We start from the raw sequence: 25562 nt of genomic DNA, 5'->3' as shown, positions 1-25562 counted from the left end.
TACTGTTTAGATTTTTTCAGTTCTAAAATATAGATGGTAATAAAATATAAATCCTATGTACATTACCCATTGCAACTGAGCTCAATTCTTTTCCACTGTCATTTCGAGTTCCCTGTTGCCATAGTTGCTGCAAAGAAGATACATTTTTCTAAAAGATTTATAAATAATGATTGCAATGTTTTTAGCTCTTTGTAGTGAAATACAATATCCAATACCTCTGAGAAGAACATAAATCTAAGCAGCAGGGAGCCATTCAGGTCACACTTGAGTCTTATTACAAGTAGAGCAAGAAAAGTCTCTCACTGGTATCCATTAATGTGCATTCTCTTGCCCACTCAAAAGATAAATTCCATGTAGTTAGCTTCTGAAGACATATGTAAGACTGTCTTTAAACTATATATCTGCTTTTGTTACTCCAAGATCTGGTCAAACACAAAACGGTTGCAATTTATTGACCTTTCTAAATACTAACTCAAAATATTTAACCTATATGAATACATTCTGCCAAATGCATGCATTCTTATTATATCTAAATATTAGGTAAATTCTAATTTTTGTTTAGCAGGGAAATAAAGATATCTATATTTGATAACTGATATTAATTATGGCTCTTCACATAACTGAAAAATCAATGTTCCAGAGTCATTTTCCTCCTGATTTTCCAAAAAAAAGTCACTATTGATCAAATAGTTGAATATATTATTCCAAATATACTGCGTGCCATCTGAAGTAGAAAATATACTTTAATAAAATCCGAAAAACAAAAACAGAGAATAATGATAAAATAATACGTAAGGGTCTACAATCCAGAGATAAGGAAAACATGTTTTTGATGTACACACATGCATATATGCATACACATGCATCTGTGTGGTATACATATATGTTTTTGGCACACACACATTACATGGCTGGTCTAGACCATGGTGCAGTAAGGAAACCTTATTTCAATGACTTAAAACAACAAGTTTATTTGTTATTCATGTATACATTCAACACTGTTTAATAGAAGTGTTTGCTCCCTTTTGTCATTCAGGGACCATAGGCTGATAAAATTTTATGTCTACGACATCATGGTCTCATTTTGAGGGTCCAGGGCTTACCATGGTAGGGAAGGGAGAATTAGTGTCCCACACCAGCAATTATATTCTTTGGACATACTTAATTTAGTCACATGACCTTGTCTAATTGCAAGGGATTGAAAATTATATTCCTCTCATGAGCCTGAAAAGAGAATAAGTGGCTGTGAATCCGCACCAAAAGGACAATCACAATGTTCTTTCACAAAAATATTTATGTTCTTTTTTCTTCTTGTATTCTTTCTTCTTGTCTGTCTGTCAAAAATGCATATGAGCTTAGACTTTAGCTTATTTGCGTGCTGATCAAGAGAATGTCAATAATAATACTGGATATTTTTGTCTTAAAAAGTAGATACCTGTATTATTTTAGTGGTTCCCTGATTTTCCATTATAGGGATTTCTGGAAAAACTGTCCACTTTGTTCATTTACCTCCTTCCCTGGGTTTCTCTTAATGGGTTGAGCTCTGTCTTGGTAACTGCTTGAAACACACTGTGTCTAATGAATCACAGAGTTTAAGTTCTTCTTTCTGTCTTGTGTATGTTTTTATTGGCATAAACTAAGTTCTCAACAAATGTTCTTAATACTTTTGGTTATAGTCAGAACTTTCTTCATTTGGGCTTTATTTGCACTGTACCTTGTGAAAAGTCCTCAGTTTCTTATTTAATGACACTTGTTTTCTTCCTGATTATACATTTTCATTCTACTTTCCAAATATGTCAAATGTTTTCTGTACATTTCCAAGAGAATTTGACAAGGGAAGCTATCAAATATACAAGCTCAATGTACTGATTTTATGTTAAAATGAAAAATTTCCTCTTGACACAATATGGTATATTTTTAAAGCAATGTAAACTTAAAGTCATGTGATCTGAATTAGGTTCCTAATTCTGCTATTAACAAGTGATGTGTTTTAGAGAAGTAATCGAATGGAACATAATTTTTATTTTGTCATTCAAAATAAAAAGATAATAACAGGTTTATCTAAGATCTATCAAAATAGAAAAATACAGACCATGGTGCTAAAATATAATGGTCATTAATACAATGCTTTTAAAAAATTTTTCTTTTCTCAAACAATTTTATCTCATTAAGATTTTCAGTTTTCTCTTACTTGAAGAAACTCTGCTAAATATTTGTATGTGAATGCTGTTATATTACTTTCAAGCTTTTGAACTTTACTGGCAATTTTTATTTCTAGTGATATCAACTTAAATAAGATAGACTTATGTACATGCAAACAAAATTATAATTTCATGGCTTCTTAAGTTTTGAAATGTGCTTTTGAATTAAAAATTTGTAAAAATACACATGGCAGAATTTGAGAAATAAGTAGTTTAAATTAATACTAAGATTTTTGTTGATTTCTCACTTTTCAATAGTTTTAACACTTTGACAAAACTTTCTTCCATTTTCTTCTTACAAAACTTCGCTTTTTATAAGAAATTAGTTTCAATTCTATTACAATTTTTATTAACCCCCAAGATGCATACCAGACAGGCATAATAAATCTTTATTTTCATTAACACAGCTATAGTTTATTTCCATCTCTCATCTGTATAATAAAATCTCAAACAGTTTTTCTAGTATTAAGAAAATCTATGGCAGCTACTAAATATATGCACTGAGAACATAATATTGAATAAAGCCTCACTCTTACCTTATTCAATAGGACAGAATATGGAGGTTATCTGTAGGCTGTGAGAGCAGGAAAGCCCAGCAGTAATGTCCTCCTCTGGGACGCTTGTGTATATTGAGATTGGAAGATGCTTGAACTGGAAGATCACAGGGCACTAAGGAGGCATGAACAACATATCAGGGAGCTGATGCAACTCGGAAAAGCACAAATTCTAAGAACTCTAAAATAATCATGTATGGCTGGAAAATTTTTTAAAAACCATGAAACTAGGAAACACAAGAGGAAAAGGAAGCTAGAATTACAGGTACGGCTCTGTTGTGAAGGAATTTACAGGCTAATCCTAGAGGTTGGACTTAATTTTTTAAAATTTTCATTATCACAGATACTGAGTAATAGTATATATTTATGGGGTACATGTGATATTTTGATACAAGCACAGAATACCTCAAATTAAGGTAATTGGGGTATCCATCATCTCAAGCATATATCATTTCTTAGTGTTCGAAACATTTCATTTTTTCTTTTAGTTATTTTGATATATACAATAAATTTCTTCTTAACCGTAGTTGGCCTATTATGCTACCAAACATTAGGTCTTATTCCTTTTGTCTAACTATATTTTCGTATCCATTAACTATCTCCTCTTTATGTTCCCCTCCATATACCCTTCCCAGCTTCTGGTAACCATCATTCTACTCTCAATCTCCATGAGTTTATTTATTTATTTTTACCTCCCACATATTAGTGAGAACATGAGACATATGTCATATAGAACTTCCACTTTGAAGGCAATGAGACAGCACTGAATTCAAGCACCCAAACAAAACTATTAGCTTCATATTTAATCTCTCTTGAATTAATGTCATATAGTGACTGGGAAAGTTTCACCTAATAGTAGGGTTTACATTAGTGTGGACTGGGCTTTTTATTTCATCTAGTTTGTTTCATGAGTCACACAGTTTAAAATTCTCCTTCAATTTTATATGTTTTATTGATTTTTATCCTGTTTTAGCCTATAAAATATTCGATTGCTTATAAAGTATTAAAAACTAAAAAAAAAGCGAACAAACTATTAAAGAAGAAGTAATATCCTTCCTACTACTACAATCAGACAATAATTCCTCTTGGATGTTTTTGTTTTTCCTGATTTTTCCCTGAGGAATTAAGAGATAAATTAACTGGGAGAAGGGGCCAAGAGGAAGGCTAAAGGGACACTATTTTGAGAAACATGAATGGTAAAATAGATTAAATATTGTGTGATTCTTCATATTAAACAAATATTTCGCCTCAGAGGTTTTAAACATTGAGATATTTTTAATTTCAAACATAATTAAATCGGCAAAAATCTTATCATATAATCTCGAATGCAAAATTCAATCAATCTGCCTACGTTGTAGCCAGAAATAGACCTGTTTGAGCAGAAGCCTGGAGTCCAAATTGTCAGTAGTAACCTAACTTGCACTCCAAATAACCATTTCTAAAAAAAACTCACTAACATATTTTCTTGATCCTGCCTGTGTTATTATTGGCATGAGATAAAATAACAAGTTTCTTTGTTAACTGTGCATTCTGAAGCCCACGGTTAATATAAATGTTAATCAGGGTTATGAGAGTAGCTCAGGGATTCTGGTAATTGTACACCATATAAGGCATGCATGGATGTTTCAATTCAAGTATAAACATGTAGTTAATGCAGGGTACAATCACTTAGAAAACTGTTTTTGAACTCTCAGATTTAGAAATGTTGGGGATAGATAAATCCATTACCTTTCAAATTTTCCTTTTAAAAATAAAAACCTCTATTCTGTATTAGTACCTAAATTAGGACATATTGGTGTTGTAAGAAAAAAAAGATAAAGGGCTGAATTAAGAAAGGAACTATAAAAATATGCATAATGCTAACACTATATAAACTCCTTTCACATATTGATGATATTGGTCAAGGTCCAGTTCATGCATATAGTATCTTTTTAATAAAAGGATACAGCTATACATAAAGACATTTAACCTGCTTTAAAAAACATAAACTCCATATTATAAATGTATTTATGTATCAGCAAACAACTATTCATTTTCAAAATATTGCAAATGGCAAACTATTTTTCATTATGTAGGTGACAGGTGCATTAACTGATGAATTTTTTTTCTCCAGTTTTTCAAGATAGCAAGTAAGGTGGTAATAGCCTTGTAACTTTATTTCTGTGGCTCCATCCCAGTTGGCTTCTGCTGAGATACTGCTGTGGAGAAACATGGCAAAAGTTATCTCTAATTGCAAGAAAGTCTGGGAAATTGGGAAACAGGATACACAGGATGAGTTTGAACATATCATAGTATCTATTTCCTAAGAATTACATAGGTATTATTCAAGTTTCTTCTAAAGATTAGATTCTGCCTGTAAAAATTTGAAGACAGACAAATGTTTATTTCTTTGTGTATATTTTTTGCCTGGCTGTGTGCTTATGAATTATATCTTTATAGATAAAATGCAATGGTATGTTTATATGTTGGACACATTACCTTGGAAAATGATGAGTTCTTAAAACCAATACATATAGTCTTTTTAATAGTTTATGAATATTATCTTCTAAGATGATACTGACTTTTCAGTTTTGTTCCTTTTATATTTATCTTTCTTTCAGAAAGATCAGCTTTTCAGATATTGTTCTTTCTGCAATATCTTCTCACACTCCATTTCATTAATCTAATTTTTTACTGTTTTTCAAACAAGTTTTTCATATAATTTTTCAGGAATATTTCATTATTTATTGTCTTCAAAGTGTATTGCAATTCCATTGTTTTGTTTTTAACTTTCTTTCCTATCTCTTCTATGTTTATCTTATAAATTTATTATTTTATCTAATTTATAGATTATTTTTTCTACTTGACACTCTGCTTCTGATTAATAGTAGCCATGCTCTATTGTAATCTATTTGGTAAGTCAGTTTTCTGTGTTTTCCTTCGAGAATTTCTCTTGGGTCGTATTTGCTTTTATATTAGTTCATACTGCTTTTGTTGTTCCTTTCTTTCTAACCATAGACCAATGTTGTTATGGCTGGCTGCCTTTTGTTTGTTTTTCCTTGAAGAATGTTGAGACAACAGATTTGTTGAATGATGTGAATACATTACCCTTTATTGTACACAGTAGTGCCCCTTTATCCATGGAGGATAGCTTCTAAAACCCCCAGTGGGTGCACAAGGCACAGATAGCACCAAACCTTATGTATACTATGTTGTTTTTCCTATACACACATATCTATGATAAAGTTTAATTTATAAATCAGGCATAGGAAGAGATTAGCCATAGAAACTAATCGTAAGATAGGACAATTATAACTATATACTGTAATAAGAGTTATGTAAATGTGGTTTCTCTCTCTCAACTACTAAGTTACTAACAGGTGGGTAATATCCACTCTGTGGTGGATAAAGAAATAATTCATGTCCTGCACTGGATAGAGGGAAATGGCACAAGATTTCACCACACTACTCAGAGTGGCATGTCATTTAATACTCATGAATTCTTTATTTCTGGAATTTTCTATTTGTTATTTTCAGACTGGAGTTCACCCGAAGTAACTCAAACCTTGGGGGAAAAAAAAACATGGGTAAAAGGTGACTACTGTACTTGTGTTTAAATAAGATTCTATATATCTAATATATACATATGGTAGATATATAATATATATTTTAAATTTTAAGGTAAAGCATGAGTAGAGAAGAGGATCTCCCCCTTTATAATAGATTTTTACTATAATTCCTGTTGTTCTAGGACAATGTCATTTTTCCCCATGCCTTGCTCCATTCTCTAAGTTCTAAAACAACACAAGGTGAAGCGAACAAGCCAAACACAAGCGCTAGTTCTCTCTCTGAATTTCCATTATACCCCTCCTGTTCTGCTTGTCTCCTCAGTAACCTACACGGGCTTACCTATGTAGAGATGCTGCGTTGTGTAACCCACATTTCCACACCCAGTGAATGATACAGAGGTCCTTCTTTTGGCACTGTGGCCTCGAACATATCATCATTTTATATTTTTCCTATCTACTCTCCCCATTTGTGCAAACACAGAGAGGCTAAGTTAGGATTGAGCAAGAAAAAAGCAATTGTACTCTCCCAGACTAGAAGAAGGAAAGAGAAGCATAATTTATTATGTGATTTTGAGAACAGACACTATGGAGTGAGTGAAGTATTTTCTTATCTTTATATAAACCAAATCTAAGACAGTCAATAAAATTAATTTTCAGTAGGTTTTCCTTCAGGTAGCCCATAATCCTCAATTAGAGTTATTTTATTCATTAAAAACATAACAATAGCTAGATTTTTTATTGTAATATTTTGTATTTTTAATGACTACTTTTATGAAGTTTGGACTAAACTGGAGTCTCATATCAAGATACTAATTTGAAATAGAAGCCTTCTGTTTAGTGTGTACCCCTTGTAGTTTCTACAGTATGACTTTCTTCTTTGCTAGAGCTTTTTTTTCTTATATATATTTTGTTGGTCACTAAATATATATATTTAGTGAAGAAAAAACTACCAATTGAGAAAAAATCATTTGCATTTTATAATGCTAAAATAGTAGATGCTTAAAGGCCAAAATGTTAGTTAACATTTAGTATATTTTAATCAGCTAGGCTAGTTTTATGATTTTTTAATGATTTTAACTATTTTTAATTAAAGAGTATGATTATTAATATTTATCAATTTTTAAGTAACAATTTAAAAAATTAACATCATAAAATGATTTGGTATAATTTATTTATTTATTTATTTATTTTTTTCTTTATTTTATTTTATTTTTTTTTATTATACTTTAGGGTTTTAGGGTACATGTGCACAATGTGCAGATTTGTTACATATGTATCCATGTGCCATGTTGATTTCCTGCACCCATTAACTCGTCATTTAGCATTAGGTGTATCTCCTAATGCTGTCCCTCCCCCCTCCCCCCACCCCACAACAGTCCCCGGAGTGTGATGTTCCCCTTCCTGTGTCCATGAGTTCTCATTGTTCAATTCCCACCTATGAGTGAGAACATGCGGTGTTTGGTTTTTTGTCCTTGTGATACTTTACTGAGAATGATGTTTTCCAGTTTCATCCATGTCCCTACAAAGGACACGAACTCATCATTTTTTATGGCTGCATAGTATTCCATGGTGTATATGTGCCACATTTTCTTAATCCAGTCTATCGTTGTTGGACATTTGGGTTGGTTCCAAGTCTTTGCTATTGTGAATAGTGATTATCTAGGTTTTTGTAAGTATACTTAGTACTAGGACATTTCTTTTTACTGAGGGTTGAAAATATCCCCATTACTTTTTAAAGAGAATTTGTGCCGAAATGCTCTCAAATAGGTATAGGGTTGCTTTCTATTGCAAGAAAATGAAAGAGCAGGAAAACAACCCACAAAAATGTTATTAGAATAAAGTTTTCCAGCTCAGTTTTACAGATATCAGAGGTTTATATCATTTGGCCTTTAGTTAAATATCCTGAACCGCCAGGAATAAAGGCTCTATAGTAGCATTAAGTATTATTGCTCTTATCTTCATCATCTAAATGCAATCCTTAAACTACTTAAGATTCTCCTCTCACTGTTGGACACTTTCTTTAATACCTGTATAATTGTAAAGAGGGCTTTGATGAGTATATTAAGTTTTTTTCAGCTTCTGAGTGAATTGCTTGTTTAGCAGTAGATAAGCAGACTTCAAGGACTGTTGAGATTATCAACAGACTGTTTCCTTTGATTTCTTCATTTTCTAATTTCTTTATAATTCACCTCTTCCTCACTACAGTAAAATCATGCAAGCAAGCACCATGTTGAGGTGAAAGGAGCACAGAAGGACTTTGAAGAAATAAATTACGTTTTTAACTCCATCATTAACTTCTAGTTGATCTTAAGAAAAGTTACTTAATTACCTGCAGAATAGAGGAAAAGCATCTGATACCATTTGACTGAGAAATACTAGAAATTGTCAAGAATGTATTTAATGCTGACTATATATTTAATCATCTTTTTAGTGATTCATAGATATTAAATAAGTGTATATGTGTCACCTGTCCAATGGAATTTTAAATCTAGTTGTAATTTTTTACTACTTTCTATATTTAATGAAAAGACAAAATGTCAAAAAGCAAAACATTTTACTTGTGAAATAAAATGTAATTACCAGTCAGTTTAAATTTGGGCTTCTATTAATAGAATGTGTTATTATCTAACAATAATCTATATTAACAGAACATTATTTTATAGGACAATATGTAAGTATACTATGAGAATTATCACTAACAGACCATTGTGTATACCCATGACCATAGGTGTACATCCTTCCCATGAGAAACACATCCCAAGGAAATAGTTGGGATATATGTAATTATTATCTATTAACTCTCAAATCAGAGTGAGTTTCACTTGTTGGACAAAGAAAGGAACACAACACAATTTCAAAATACATCTAAGGGATCTAAAAGTGTTATTTTTAGATATACAGGAGACAACACAGGAATGAAATGCTCTATTTGTTTCTTATTTATTTACTTATTTGTGCCTTCAAACTTTTTTTCAACTTTTATTTTATATTCAGGGGCTTCATATGCAGGTTTGTTGAATGAACATATTGAGTAATGCTGAGGTTTGGGGCACAAATAACCCCATCACTCAGGTACTAAGCATAGTGACCAATAGGTAGTTTTTCAACCCTTGTCACTTACCTTCCCTCCCCTTCTAGTAACTCCCAGTTTTTATTGTTGCCAAGTTATGTCCATGAGTATCTAATGTTGAGGTTCCCACTTATAATTGAGAACATGTGGTATTTTGATTTTTTGCTCCTTCATTAATTTGCTTAGGATAATGGCCTCCATCTGCATCCATGTTGTTGCAAAAGATATTATTTCATTATTTTTTATGGCTGCATAGTATTCCATGGTGCATATGAACCATATTTTCTTAATCCAGTCCACCATTGCATGTCACCTAGGTTGATTCCATGACTTTGCTATTGTGACTACTGCTGCAATGAACATCTGAATGCAGGCATTTTTTTTGGTAGGAACATTTATTTTCTTTTGGATATATACACAGTAATGGGATTGCTAAATCGAATGGTAGTCTTAAGTTCTTTGAGAAATCAATCTTCTTTCCACAATGACTGAACTAATTAACATTCCCACCAACAGTATATAAGTGTTTTCTTTTCTCTGCAGCCCCACCAGAATCTCTTGTTTTTTGACTTTTTATAATAGCCATTCTGACTGGTATGAGACGGTATGTCATTGTCGTGTTGGTTTGCATTTCTCTGATGATTAGTGATGATGAGCATTTTTTCTTGTTTGTTGGTGACTTGGGTGTCTTCTTTTGAGAAGTGTCTGTTCATGTATTTTGTGCATTTTTGATGGGGTTATTTGAGTTTTGCTTGTTAATTTGTGTAAGTTCCTTATAGAATCTGGGTATTAGTCTTTTGTTGGATGGATAGTTTGTGAATATTTTCTACCATTCTGTAGGTTGTCTGTTTACTCTGTTGAGAGTTTCTTTGTCTGTGTAGAAGCTCCCTTTTGTCAATTTTTGTTTTTGTTGCAATTGCTGTTGAAGACCTAGTCATAAATCCTTTCTCAAAGCTGATGCCCAGAATGGTGTTACTTAAGTTTACTTCTAGGATTCTTATATTTTGAGGTCTTACATTTAAATCTTTAATCCATCTTGAGTTAATGTTTGCATATGGTGAAAGATAGAAGTCCAGTTTCATTCTTCTATATATGGATAGCCAGCTATCTCAGCACCATTTATTGACTAGAGAGTCCTTTCCCCATTGCTTATTTTTGTTGACTTTGTAAAAAATTAGATGGTTGTAGGTGTTCAACTTGTTTTCCGGGTTTTCTATTCTGTTCCATTGGTCTATGTGCCTGTTTATGTACCAGTATCATGCTGTTGTGGTTACTGTAGCCTTATAGTATAGCTTAAAATTAGGTTATATAATGCCTCTGGCTTTGTTCTTTTTGCTTAGGATTGATTTGGCTCTTTTTCTGTTTCATACGAATGCCCAGTTTTACCACTTCTATGTAACATAATCCTGGAAGTCCTAGCCAGAGCAATCAGGGAATAGAAAAAAAATAAAGGCATCCAAATGAGAAAAGAATAACTCAAACTATCTCTCTTTATAGATAATATGATTCTATGCCCAGAAAACCCTAAAGACTCTTCCAAAAGGTTCCTATAAATGATAAACAACTTCAGTAAAGTTTCAGGATACAAAATGCATATACACAAATAAGTAGCATTTTTATACACCAATAAGATTGAAGCTGAGAGCTACATCAAGTATGCAATTCCATTTACAATAGCCACCAAAAAATGAAGTATCCAGGAATACATCTAACCAAGGAGGTGAAAGATGTCTACAAGGACAACTATAAGACACTCTTAAAAGAAATAACATATGACACATAAACAATTTGAAAAGCATTACATGCTCATGGATTGGAAGAATCAGTATTGTTAAAGTGGCCATACTATTCAAAGCAATCTACAGTTTCAATGCTGTTCCTATCAAACTACCAACATAATTTGTTCACAGAACTAGCAAGATGCTCTATTTAAAAAGTCTACAATGTGAATGATTTTTTTTTACATTTGTCACCTGCATCTTATTTTAATTTTTTTATGTAGCATGCCAAAAGCCAGAAAACTAACATAGTCTACATGGTCAAACTTTTATTTTTGTGTACTTTCTCTTCTTTACTATTTTTGTGACTTTATTTGCATGTTTTCCTTAATATATTTACCTACATCTGGGCTTCTGTCTCATGCATTTTCATGTACCTCCCCATTCTTGAAAGGCTAAAGGTATTTGGATGTAACACTTAACATTCTGCCATGCCCATTTTTTTTTTAATACTGAGAATTTAGCAGTTGAGAACAGCTGCAAATTGCCTTATTACCAAAGCACAAATGTGATTGGTTCTTTCTTTTACCATAAAAGCCAAGTCATGCAGGAAATTTTCTACTTCCCCCCCACTAATTTTTAAATTTACCTTTATCATTTGTCTAAAAAATAAATCACTATTTAAGACACAGTAGCTCATTGTTCTTCAGAAGTTTGGAGATAGCAAGCAAGAGAGGACAATGTTGTTGATAGTAATAGATAGAAGCCCGAATTAAGAAACAAATCCTGAAATTATAAAGTCTGGAAACACTGTTATATTCTAGGCACTGTAGATCATAACCATCTATCAGAAATCATGAATAATTTGAGATTCTTCAATCCTAAGAATGACCTTTGATAGACCATGAGCTTCTTGTAGGCATTTGCAAGACCTATTATCACAAGAAGCACTAAACATGGTTTCTGGAATTAAGCAGCATAGAGGATAGAGGGGCACTGGGAAATCTTAGCCAAATAAGATTGACATTGATTTCAGATGAAACTCTTGAACCAATTATGAATGAACTTATGAGTCAGTACCTGAAAGAAAAAACAGATACAACTCTGCTTCAGTATGGGTTCACAAAGACTGAGTCATGTTAGACTAATCTAAATTATTCTTTTAATAGGGTTAGCAGCTTAATAGATCAGGGGATATTAGAGACACTACAGACAGGGGCTGGATTTAAGCCAGGCATTTGACAAGTCTTCTGATATTTTTCTTGTTGACAAGACAATTAACATAAGCTGGATTTCAAGCAATTTCTGCTTGAGGAAAAGTTGATGATAACGTGTAAATAATTTGAAAAATCAAATAATTATAACTATTTATTTAGAATTATTCATATGCAAGCCACTGCCATATGCTTTACATGTATGCTCCAACATTCTTAATTCTCATAGTCTATGAAATCTTATACACATCCTTTATATTAGAAAACTGAGGCAAAATGAGGTTAAATACTTTATACAAGGTCATGTGAATAGTAACGGGCAAAGTCACACTGCAAACCCAGTAAGTTTAATTTCAAAATTACACCCTTAACCGCTATGTGATATATCACTTCCCTTGTTCTGCACCTTAGGCATTTTAATTAATTATAGCAATGAAAATTGTGGCATAAGCTGTATCTGAAGTAATAGAAGATAGTCTGAGCAATGCAATTAACATTAAAGTTAGCTCCTTTGCATTTGTTTTCTATAACTATTGTAACAAAGTCTCACAAACTCAATGGCTTAAAGCAGCACAAATTTATTCTCTTACATTTCTGTAGTTTTGAAGTCAAACTCAGCTCCCACTAGGCTAAAATTAAGGTGTGAGTAAGTCCACATTTCTTCGGGAGGCTCTAGGGGACAATCTGATTTATTTCCTTTTCCAGCTTCTAGAGGCTGCCTACATTCCTTGGGTCATGGCCCCATTTTACCTCCAAAGCCAGCCATGGTGTATTTCTCTCTGCTTTTCTTCCATATTTACATTTTCCCCTGACTTCTGTTCCCATATGTTATTATCATATTGGGCTCACCCAAATAATTCAGGATAATCTCCGTACTTAATGGCAGCTGATTATTTTCATCTGCAAACTTAATTCTCCTTTGCCATGCAGACTAGCATGGTCATAGATTTCTGGAGATTAGGTATGGACATCTTTGAGTGGGGAGTATTATATTATTCTATCTACCACATTCCTTATAATTCATTTTCTATGTTATAGCAAGAGTGAAATTCTAAGACATGTATTGTTTTTTTCCTCTCGTAACCACTTGCACAAGCTCAATAGTTCAAATCCTAGTTAAATATGTCCTGCCTCTCTCTTCATTTCCTTATAGATAATATTCAACCAACTTCATGTCTTATTATAATACTCTGTAAGTCAAAATTGTTGAAGTTGAGTGACAGACATATGGGGGTTTTATTATATTAGTCTAATTTTTATACATTTAAAATTTTTCATAATAGCAATTTTAAAATAGACTGAAGCGTTTCATTAGACCCTATAATAGCTAGCTATATTATTAGAATAATAAAAGCTAATGCAATATGTGTTAAATTAATAGAATTATAATACCTAGAATAAGAAAGCATGTTATCCCATAGTTTTATAATGGCTAAACAACAAATGAATTATGATACACTCTTTTGAATACCATAATGGAAAGAAATGTAGACAATTGGAACATATTCATAGGAGAGCAGCTAAAATGATGTATGAATATGAATATACATAAATATGGTTGAATAAATAATATTTAGCTTCACCAAAAACAAAACAAAAAACAGCAAAAGCTAGGATAATATTACCAAATATTTAAAGAATCATCATGATAAAAAAGAAGTAGATTTATTTTTCTGTCCCCTGATAAGACTTAATATGTATTTAGTAGGTCCATGGAAAGAGCTTTTGGAGTCTATAATAATTGGAGTTGTCCAAAGATAAAAGGAACTGTTTTGAAATGCAGTGAGTCAGTTGATCCCATGAGTAAGATGAAAGCAAGTTTGTTTGTTGGACCTCCAATGTTTATAATTTCTTCTCACCAGGGCATCTTAGAATTTGGTAATGGATGAAACTTTGGCCCTTGTAGCTAGCAACAATCTCCAAAGCCATGCATCATGCTCCACTTTGTTTCCCAGTTTACAGAGTCATCATTGCCTACTATAATCACACTTAATTGTTTAGACGTGTAAAGTCTCATTGTTTTGAGCCAAAGTACAAAGGGCATACTATGCAGGCTAGTCGAACAAGGACAGTGGTAGGTAATGAACGGTGAAGCCCATGACGGTGGTCATGGGAGGAAAATCTAATACTTGCCAAAGGATAACAAGTCAGAAAGTGGTAGAGTCCACATGGTATACACACTTTCTAACATGAACTGTACAAATTGGTAAAGTAAGATGTTGTGAGTGAGGTAGCTTTATCTCTCACACATCTAGGTCCTTCCTCTTCAGCTATATTGGGATAAATGGCCCCTTTGTTCCACCTTAACCATGCCTTGAAAGTCACATTTTTTACTTTTAATTTTTCTTGCCAATTCTTCCTATATACCTTTTGGGGAACATCAGTTTTGGGAATTTTTTTTTTCAATTGATGTGAAGACCACCATTATTTCCAGGCAAACTTAATCTCTTATTCATTTCTATGAAATGCTTGAAGAATGAAAAGCATATTTAAAAGTACTGATCAACATGCACAGACATAAGTATGGTGAATTTTTAAGCTCCTTCTAGCTGTTATAGGACAGTGTTACATGCAAAGGAAATGTTTTTAACTTAACAATTGGTTTTTAGTCTCATTTATGGATAAAGTTAATATTTTTGAAATGATTCACATTTAGAATTTTTTTCTGGTGATTATAAGAACTGTTAAAAATAGAAAGGGCTCCTGAGGAAATGAAAACACACTGGCTTTGCCTGTGGTGACATTGCTGATTAAAGCTGAGCAGGACTGAAGGGGTGCTAGACAGGAGGAGAACCCAGCTTTGAACCTTGGACTTCTAATTATAAGTTTAGTGCTCTTTTCACTATGCCATGTGACCTTTCCAAGTAAAATGCCACATCTCTCCAACATGGTAATTAGCCTTCAGTGTGACTTTGCAGCAGCATTTCTTCTGGGGGAAAGAAAGAGAGAGAGAGAGACAGAGAGAAACTCAAGTGAAATACTCTAGTCAACCCTAGCAAATGAATTTAATTCATTTTTCTTATGGACCTAATAAGGGCTGGAATCAATATGAAATGAATAGCTGCAGTTTTCTAATCTTTTGTGTGCTATACAGAGCTACTTTAAAAAGTACTCAGTGACATTTTAGAGTAAATATGACAAGCAAATGTAAATGTAATTACACAAGTCATGTATGGTGTGAGTCATTTGTAAAGTTCACTACGAATGAGCTATACTCACAGAATTCATTTGTCATTTAAGAAAATGAGATCATCTGCTTTTACATATGAACGGAGAAATTTAAGAGTGCACTAAGCTCTATCAAAGCCAGAAATTATCCAAATTACCATTCTCCAGTGGCTTAGGTTCAAATAATCAAACTGTGAGGATATCCCCATTCACTTTCTCTTGATGAAAGCTGGTAGAGAAAAGAAATGGAAAATCTGAAGAATACATATGTAACCTTAATTTTTTGAGTATTTGAAAAGATTTTTGAATAAAAGACAGATGGATATCTTTGCTGTTTAATGTCTTTATTATTTTATAACTCTATAGTATAAATTTTTATAATACACAAGTTCAAATTTTCTGTGAAATGATATGCAATTAGCAAATGATTATTTTCTATTTGATATAAGAGAATAGTTAAAACTTATACTGAACTAAAACAAAGTATTTTTCATTGCTATACAAAGCTACACTAAAAATAGTAAAATTTATTTTCTCAGAAATTATGTCCTCTGTGGGATTGTTGATAACGATCTGTAATTGGTTTTGCATGTAACTGTTTCCAAAGAGTGAAAAGTATAGAACAACGAGGTATGTGGCACATTATAGAAAATCATTTCAAAATGCACACATTGGGTTGTTCCCTCTGCCTTGACATATACTGTGTAGTTGTAAGTCACTGACCTTACCTAGCGTTTTTTAAAGAGTGAACATAGGAGAGCACAGAATACTGATAGGGAATATACAGCCATTATCTCAAGGACAGCGTGAAATAAGGCAGCTAATACACTTACCCACACCTTGCCCTCTTTTCCTGGCCTCGAAATTTGCCCTCTTTTCCTGATTATTTCCCCCCTTAACATTTATCAGATGAAGCTCTCCTGTCTTCTGAACACTAGAAGACAAAAGTTTCAGTTTCTCTGTTCTTCCTTCTAAGCTTTTTCCCTTTAGAAATCACTTCAGCAGCTAGGGTTAGAAAGAAACATGTCTCCAGAAAAAGAAAACATATATATATATGCATACACAAATTTATATACGAGAACATTTACTGATCTTCTATTGATTGCATCAGGCTGTATTTGGTTCTATAAAAATAATCCAACAAATATTTATTTAGCACTAATTATGCAAGACGTTAATAAATGCATTGGAGTTGGAGGAAATCAGAACCTATATCTATATACACATATCTATATATTATATATATCACACTATAGTTGTATGCCTATATATATTTCCTATGACAAGATTCCTTCCTTTCTTTTTTCTTCCTTTCTCTCTTTTTCTCCTTCCTTCTTTTCTCATCCCTCCCTCCCTCCCTCCCTTCCTTCCTTCTCTCCTTCCTTCCTTCCTTCCTTCCTTCCTTCTCTCCTTCCTTCCTTTTTTCCTTCCTTCCTTCCTTGTTCCTTCCTTCCTTCCCTTCCTCTCATTCTCACTTGCTTTAAAAATACCGTATGTTTTTACATTGCAATGTTTCCTTGAGGCTCTTATTTCAGGCAATTTTGGGGCTTTTGGGCCAATCCAAAATCAGTAACTTATTTTTAATGGTTAGAATTATAATTTACTTATAAAAGTATAGGAGAATATGGAGCTCTTTAACTTAATAACTTAACCCTGTAAGCAAAAGTTGAAGATAGATTGAATATCATTTTTTCTTTGTTTGTTAGTTTTGGGATTCTACCCCTTACATTTCAGTCACCCTTTTCCTACTCAATGACTATGTGTTTTCCATAGTTCCAAAACTCCCATTTTTTGAAAATCAGTTATTTCCTGAAGCCTAAACAGCAAAGGGATTTTCATCTTAATTGTGGGGACTCAGATGAAAGCTCATCATAAAAATGGAATACATTAACATTTTTCCCCAGAGAAAACCACTAAGAAAAGCTTTTATTATCTTATTCATCTCTATTTCTTTATCTATATTATTTATCTCTTTGATTTGGCTTCACATTAATCTTGAGGGTCCAGGAGCTTTCTAATACCTGCCTTTAAAAGCAATGTTCAAGCTTGGCTAGTATAGCTACATAGATTGAGTAAAGGCCAGCCCAGGTGAGGTCAAGCAGAAGAGGAACACATCGCAGGTCCCTAGAAGCCTAAATCCTTCCACAGACCTGAGGCAAGCCAAGCAAGATATACAGTAGTTTTAAAAAGCCTTAGGTCTATTTATATAATTATGTTTCTTGAATTGATTTGTATGCTCCTAATTTTATTTTGGGGACCTTTTTACAATAACATTGCCTACAGAATAATTTTGCCTGATTATCAATTATGTTTTAAACTTATATTCAAGAACATTTACTGAGCTTCTATTGATTGCATAAGGCTATATTTGGATCTATAAAAATAATTCAGTAAGCATTTATGTAGCACTAATTATGCAAGACATTAATAAATACTTTGGAGGTAGGGAGAAATCAAAACCTTATAAACCACCAACCTTGTCTTATAGGATTTTATACTCTAGCTTAAAAACTTATAAAGTAATCTTTGTAGGAATAAATAACAATGCAGATAAGTGTAGGTGGGTACTAAATGTGTGGGACAGAGAAACGCTATGGAAGTTTTAAGGAAAGAGATTATTTATAGTCAGTAGTACTTTACATATGTCAGGATGAGTTTAAATGGCCCATGGCAACCACTTACCATTTTTTCTCTTATGTCTCTTTCTCTCTTTTTCTTAAGAGTTAAACTTTACATTTGGACAGCGTGTAGTTTCTATTACCATCAGGATTCTAGTGTTTTGCACACTAATGACTGTGTGTCCTTAGTGGCCCACATAGAGCCGACACATGCAATGATGCCCATGGTTTATGTGATGGAACCCATTCACAATGAGGGCTACCAAATCCTTGTTCTATTTCTTCTTCGGGCTACACATTCTGTCAAGATATCTGGGTTTTGAAATTTTTGGAAGGAAGGGAGAACCTAATGAATGTTATTATTTGTTAACTCTTCTGTGGTTCCTTTTATCTCTATTTTAATAATCCCATATGAAGGTTTTAGTTGATGCTGGAATGAGCTATGCTATTAAAAACACAAAAGCAATTGTACTGTAGAGCCAAAAAATCTCTGAGACCAATATTTTAATGCAATCATGATAATAGTTGTTGGGATTTTTTTAGTCAAAACCTTTTGACACATTCTCATTTGGTTTTATTAATATCACTTTGAAATTACTGATCGAGTACCTAAATTGTAGTCTTTAAATACACTAGAAAAAAGCCACAGGATTATTAAATATTTTCTGATACGACATTGGAAGCATGTCTGTTAGTTCTTTAAACAAAAAAAATCTCCCCATAAGAGATATGGATAGTTAGGTGCGCAAATTTATCATCCAAACACCATGAACTTTATTGCGTCTGTGGTTTCACCACGTTTCTCTGCAATTGGAGATACAGATATAGCAGGAAGCCAAGGGTACATTTAAAATCATTGAAAGAACATTTAAAACCCTTGGGTTTCATCTGATCTAGATGCTCATTAAACTTTTTGTGATAAATTATTGGGCATCTTAATATATAGAATGGTAAATGAAACAAATATCTTGCCTGGTTGCCAAAGGTCTTAATTGTGTGTGTGTGTGTGTGTGTGTGTGTGTGTGTGAATGTATTCATATATGAGAGACAGAGAAAGCAATACATAACAGAGTGTGAGGGCTTTGGAAATATAAAATGTGGAATTATTTCCACAGAGTGAACATAAAGGATTCCAGGGTAATCAAACTAATGAATCTCAAGCATTGTTACTCTCTATTTTTAGGAGACACTTATAAAAAAGGATTTCATGAAGGTCATTTCCTAAGAATTTTCTAACTACTGAAATAAGTAAGAAATATGTGTGCTGCATTCACTAGTAAGAAAAAAATGCTGGTTAAGGAATATTATAATATCTAAACATCCACATATTTTGTAAAGTCAATCAATACATGATAAATATATGATTAACAGTTTATGAATCTTACTAGTTGTCTCTGTTTCTAAATGGCTTCAAAAATCAAATGCAAAACAGAAAACTACAACACATTTAAAATTTCTACTGCTGATTTTATACATTAGTCATGGAATTTTGTTTGCAAAGGGGAAGCATCAAATCTGAAGGCAGTCTTGTACATTCATCCCCTTTAAACATTCGAAACACCTGAAATCTGATTCCCAGAAACTTCTGAAATTCTGTTTGTCTTATTATAGGTTTCCTAAATAATAACCCTCACATATATTCTACCCAAATCCATGGGTTATTTTTTGAAAGTGTGGTTTAAATGGGTTTGACTATTAGCTTATACTCTTCCTTGTGCTAAATTCATACTAAAATAAAAACAGAATTACATTAATTAAAAATTTTACCATAGTGATTAAAAAATTTAGGTAATAGAGAATACAGGGTAAAGGTTCATTTTCTTCAGAGTGCTTGTTCATTCAATAAAAGAATCTAAACTGTTGAAAGTGAAACAGGTGCTCTGAAAATTATTGGTCTTCTATGTAATTTATGCATTTTTCCCATTAATAGCATTATCTATTTAACACATCCATTACATATCTTCAGTGTTAATTTAGACAGAAAAAAATGTAGCAACTTCAGAAGGAAATCTTCCATTAAATTAAGGATATTGACTTTAATGGATGTCCCAAATAGACTTGGAAATTAACAGGATGAAAAAACAAGTTGATTAAAGTGGTCCCATTATAATTTGTTATGCCACACAGAATGAAAATATTAAGATGGAATTCACTAAAAAAGTACTGCCATCAAAATTTCTTTGTACTCTAAAATACATGACTTTAAAAACTGTCAAATTATTGAACATATGTAAAAATATGGCTCTCCACAATTCTGAATAAATCTATCTTGATCCATTGTATTGCTATAAAGGAATTATGTGAGGCTGGGCACTTTACAAGAAAAAAGGTTAAACTGGCTCATATTCTCCAGTATGTGCAAGAGATCACATGGCAAGAGAGGAAGAAAAAATAGGACGGTGGTGCCAGGCTCTTTTTAATAACCAGCTCTCATGGGATCAAATAGAGTGAGAATTCACTTACTCCCAAGTGTAAAAATTATTCATGAAGGACCTGCCCCAATGACGAAAACAAATCCCACTGGACCCCATCTCCAAGCTCAAGGACTAAATTTCGTCATGAGGTTTAGAGGGGACAAACATCCAAACTATAGCAACCTCTATCTTGAAAATAAAACTTAATATTTACAAGGCTCACTTTGTTTTGATCGTCAAGGAATTAGAAATGATGATCAATACACTTGTTTAATGACCTCATTTTATGTGAGATCTCTGTGTCTTCTCAGGCATGATGAATTGATGCTGCTTTCCCTTCTCCCTTCTTCCTTTCCCAACATCCCACACCTTCAAAAATGGCTATTATCATGTTCATTATATTGCTTGAAATTAATTTTTAGTGATTCATTCTTTGAACCATAACATCTTTCTATTTTTCAAGACATCCTTATTAAAGTGCCAATTTGCCTGAGCCATCCACGAACAAATGGCTCAATAAAAGTCACAAACGGCAAGGTTTATCAATAAAACCCCAAAATTATTACCAAAATCTATATAATATATTACATGTTGCTAGATGCATGGAGAAATTAAGAGTGTTACACAGGGAATGATTATAATGCTCACTGAGAAGAAAAGAGATGGATGGGTAAGGTTTCAAAAAGGAGTTGGAATATGAGACATGTTAAAGGAGGACTAAGAATTAACCAAGCAAAAAACCATAGGAAAGGGATAGGACATTTTGGGCAAATGAACACAGCAAGTATAATGGCTTGAAAGTGTTAAACAACACGATATAGTCAAAGACACTTAAGTAAAGTCTTATGTTTGAACTACCTGTGCCTGTGGAGTGAGTACGCATGACACATGGAGGGTGGAGGCATATTTTCGTAGGAAATAAGAATGAACAAGAAATCTGCTATTGGATCAGAGAAAAAATTTAATCTTCTGATAAGGAATTTGGCCATTAGCTGAAAGTAAGTGGTAACTAAAACAGGAAGGATGGGCATAATCAGAGCAATATTATAGAAACTTTAATCTGAGTAGCAGCCTGGAAAGTTAATTAGAGGGGGAACAGCAGAAGTCAGAAAGACCCTTTAGGAAGCTATGATATGGTGTAGACTCTAGCTGGCTAAAGAGGTATGAACTAATGATGCAGGATTTTTCTTGGCCCCTCTGCTAGACTCACGGCAAGGGTGCCCCCTCTACTGGGCCCCCCGCACTCAACCTCTTTTGGGAGGGAGCACGTGAGTGAGCGAGTGCAGGATCTGGCTGGCTGCTCCAGGTGCTGGCACAGGAATAAGCTCCATGCAGGACCCACAGCCAGACCAGGCGCAAGCGAGCAAGTGTGGGACCTGGAAGCCCCAGATGGGGTGTTACAGTGCTCCTTCAGTTCCACCGTCCGCAGTCCGATAGATGGTGGTGTATTAGCAGCTTAGTTGGCCCCTTGGCTCATTTCATGGGTTGGCTGCCCTCTGCCAGTGAGGGCAAGGGTCGATATGACAGCCTTTTCTCAGTACCCATATTCAGTGGGTCCTGAGCTCTTGTCCGGCATCCAAGAAGAATGAGGTCACATGGACAGTTGAAGGGTTGTGAAGGCGAAGAATTTTATTGACTGACGAAAATGGCTGTCAGTGGAGAGGGGAGCTGGAGAGGGTATGACAAGGGCAGATTGTCTTCTCTGAAGTCAGGTTGTCTCTTCACCGAAGTCAGGCTTTCTCTTCCCTGAAATCAGGCTGTCTCTCCCTCTACCGACTGAGCCTGCGGTCTTCATAGGACTCAGAATGGGGATTGCATGCTGATTGGTTTTTGAGTATGCAAAAAAGGTTAAAGCAAAGACACAACTCTAAGGTGGGCACATCAGTGTAGAAAACCAATTAGAAAAAGGTAGTTATACATAAAATAGGTGAAGGGTGGGGACCCACCAGAGGAAAGTGCACCAAACAGGAAGACACATTCTCAATCTGGTCCAAGGATTTGACTTGTAGCTTGGCTTTCAGGCTTTAAACTGTCTTTGGCTTGGAGATGGGGATTTACCAGTGACATGCCCCTATCTGCCTAGGCATTTGGCTGCCTCGTCACTATCATAAGGAAGAGAGGGTGGGGATAGTATCAGAAATGTTAATGGTCAAATAAGAATGAGGAAGTAGAATAGTAACAGAGACTATGAAAGAAGACCTTTGAGTTTCAGGCTTACAAAAAGGAGCAGACATTTTCTTCTAGAAATTACCCTAGTAGGTGTTAATTCCATAAGGCCTTTTACTACACATTTATTGTGATACCAAATTAGAATTATATTTTTCCACAGAAAAGAGCATTTGGAGGAGAACCAAGCAAGGATAACCTTATTTTCACACCAGTCATCATAGAGAGATCCCAATATAAATAATCTCCTTTTAGCGAGTGTAAAGAAAGGGCAAGAGGATACAATTTCACAACCTTCTTTGGCAAACCAAGAGCAAGGCCTATTACCTTTTCATTTTTTTCTTCCAATTAAGTCCTAACTTTTCAATTTTCTAGGTCACTTTTCTAAGCTGTCTCTTTCTTCCTTAAAACCAGTGACCCAAATACATAACTTACTAAGATAGAGGTTTTTACTTTGGCCCAAGCCCCCATAGAGGGATGCAGATGTATAAATGCTGCCTTTTCAATAAATCCAGACATCTTGCCACAGTTCAGATCTTAAATCATCATCTTTCTACTTTAGTGCATGCCTATGGCTAGAGGAACTCAGCTTCTGTGTCTTTCAGCAATCAAAAAACACACAGCTAAATCAATGTTGGAAGCATGGTCCTCCATGAAAGTGCCTATGTTACTTAGTTACCAGGCAACATAATTCAGAATGTGAGGAACCAGGGATCCTGGAGTTTACTTCGTGCTCTTTACAATAAATCACTGTTACCAAGGATAAAACATTGGATTATTTAGTCTCTTTTATTATTTGCTTTTTGTTGAACATTATAATATTCTTATATAAAACATGCAAAATAAACATAGTTGAACAAAGGCCCTTGTGCACTGAAAGAAAAAGAACTTAAGAAAAATAATTTAACAAAGATCCTTGTTTATAAATGATCCTTGTATAATCATGCTCTGTATAACTAAAGCCTTTTTTTCTTTCATTAAATTATTAGTGATTATCAGCAATTGGTGTATTTGAATTTAATTTGTATTTGTTAAATGGCACTTGCTTAGAATGTTTAGCAGACACTTTAATTCAGTAAGTTTTATATAATGACAGATAATCTATTGTCTTAAATCAGTGAATACTTGTCATTAACAATACAATGTGTTAATTGTCTTCTTTTTATCATGTACTTTTGTAATTATTTTATTTCTATGTTTAACTTATTCACAGTAATTTAATGATATTTATTCAACATTTTTTATGTGCCATTCTTAAACATTTATGAGTCAATCTAACCAGCTCCAGGCCCTCCTATTGTGTAATATCCAGGTAGGGAAATAGGTATTTAATCAAATAATCGCATAAATATATAAATATATAATCATATATTGCAATAGCTGTTTTGAAAGAAAGTGCACAAATAAATACCAGTTTATTAAAAGAAATTCTAAACTAAACATAGAAAAGATGGAAGGTCAAAGAAAATGTCACAGAAAAAATAAAATTTCAGCTGAGATCTAGAAAATTTTTAGAAAGTAAGAAAAAGGGAGAAAGAAGACAATTGTAAGGGAATAAATTAGTGTGTGCAAAGGTTCAGTGGTTCTCAAGCTATACTGTGCATCAGAATCATCTGGAAGGCCTGTGCAAAAAAGATATTTCTGGGCCCTGCCGTGGAGCTTATGATTTAGCACACTGGGGCAGGGTACAAGTATTCCCAGAGAGGCATTTCAAACAAATGCCAGTGGTATGCTGTTGTTTCTGGTCCAGAAACCACACTTTGAAAACCACTAGATGAGAGAAATTGAAGAAAAGTCATTATGGCTAGTTTAGTGTAACTATGGATATGAGTGATTCAGAATACAGAAAGGTAGGGAGAAGACAGATTACTTAAGCCCTTGTAAGATTGTTTTTTTGTTTTCATACAGTTAAAATAAATTGAGTACGACTATTGTATATCAGCTTTTTAAAAAGAACAACTGGGATAACAGTGGACTTTAAGTGAGGAATTGATGTGATCACATCTGTAATTTAAAAAGATCACTTGATATACAGTGTGCAGAATGGATTGGAGGGGAAGCAAGAATGCATGGTGGAAAAGCAGTTAGGAGACTTCCAGGAGTTCAGCTGAGACCAAGGCAGGATAGTAAGAGTGATGACACAAGGACTTAGAGAGACATAGGGGATATTCAGAAGGAATAAATCAATAGGACTTGGTGGTGAATTAAATATAAAGGTAATGAAGAGGGAAGGGCCACAAAATGACTAAGAATACTGCCTTCTGCAACTTAGTGTTGCTATTCAGTGAAGAAGATTCCTGGAAAAGGGCCAAGTTGGAGATGAAGGGAATGAAAGAAGGAGGGGAATATGATGGGTATTGAAGATATTTCGGTATTTTTTTAGTGCACATGTCTAGTGGGCATTTGGATATATTTGGACCTGGAGCTCAACTGGAAAATATATGCCAAACATAGAAATTAGGAAGTCACTGACTTATTGATGGAACTTGAAGTCATGGTTATAGATCAAATTATCTAAGGGTAAAGTATAGATTGGGAAGCTGAAAGAGCATAAGTATAAATTTACGAAAGAAAAACTAGGGCCGGGCGTGGTGGCTCACGCTTGTAATCCCAGCACTTTGGGAGGCCGAGGCGGGTGGATCAGGAGGTCAGGAGATCGAGACCACGGTGAAACCCCGTCTCTACTAAAAATACAAAAAAATTAGCCGGGCGTGGTGGCGGGCGCCTGTAGTCCCAGCTACTCGGAGAGGCTGAGGCAGGAGAATGGCGTGAACCCAGGAGGCAGAGCTTGCAGTGAGCCGAGATTGCGCCACTGCACTCCAGCCTGGGCAACAGAGCGAGACTCCGTCTCAAATAAAAAAAAAAAAAAAAGAAAAACTAGACAGTGAAGA

This window comes from Hylobates moloch, unplaced genomic scaffold, assembly GCF_009828535.3.
Source record: "Hylobates moloch isolate HMO894 unplaced genomic scaffold, HMol_V3 SCAFFOLD_15, whole genome shotgun sequence".
In the NCBI taxonomy this organism is placed as follows: domain Eukaryota; kingdom Metazoa; phylum Chordata; class Mammalia; order Primates; family Hylobatidae; genus Hylobates; species Hylobates moloch.
The sequence above is the reverse complement of the archived record's forward strand: the minus strand, read 5'-3'. Positions refer to the sequence as shown.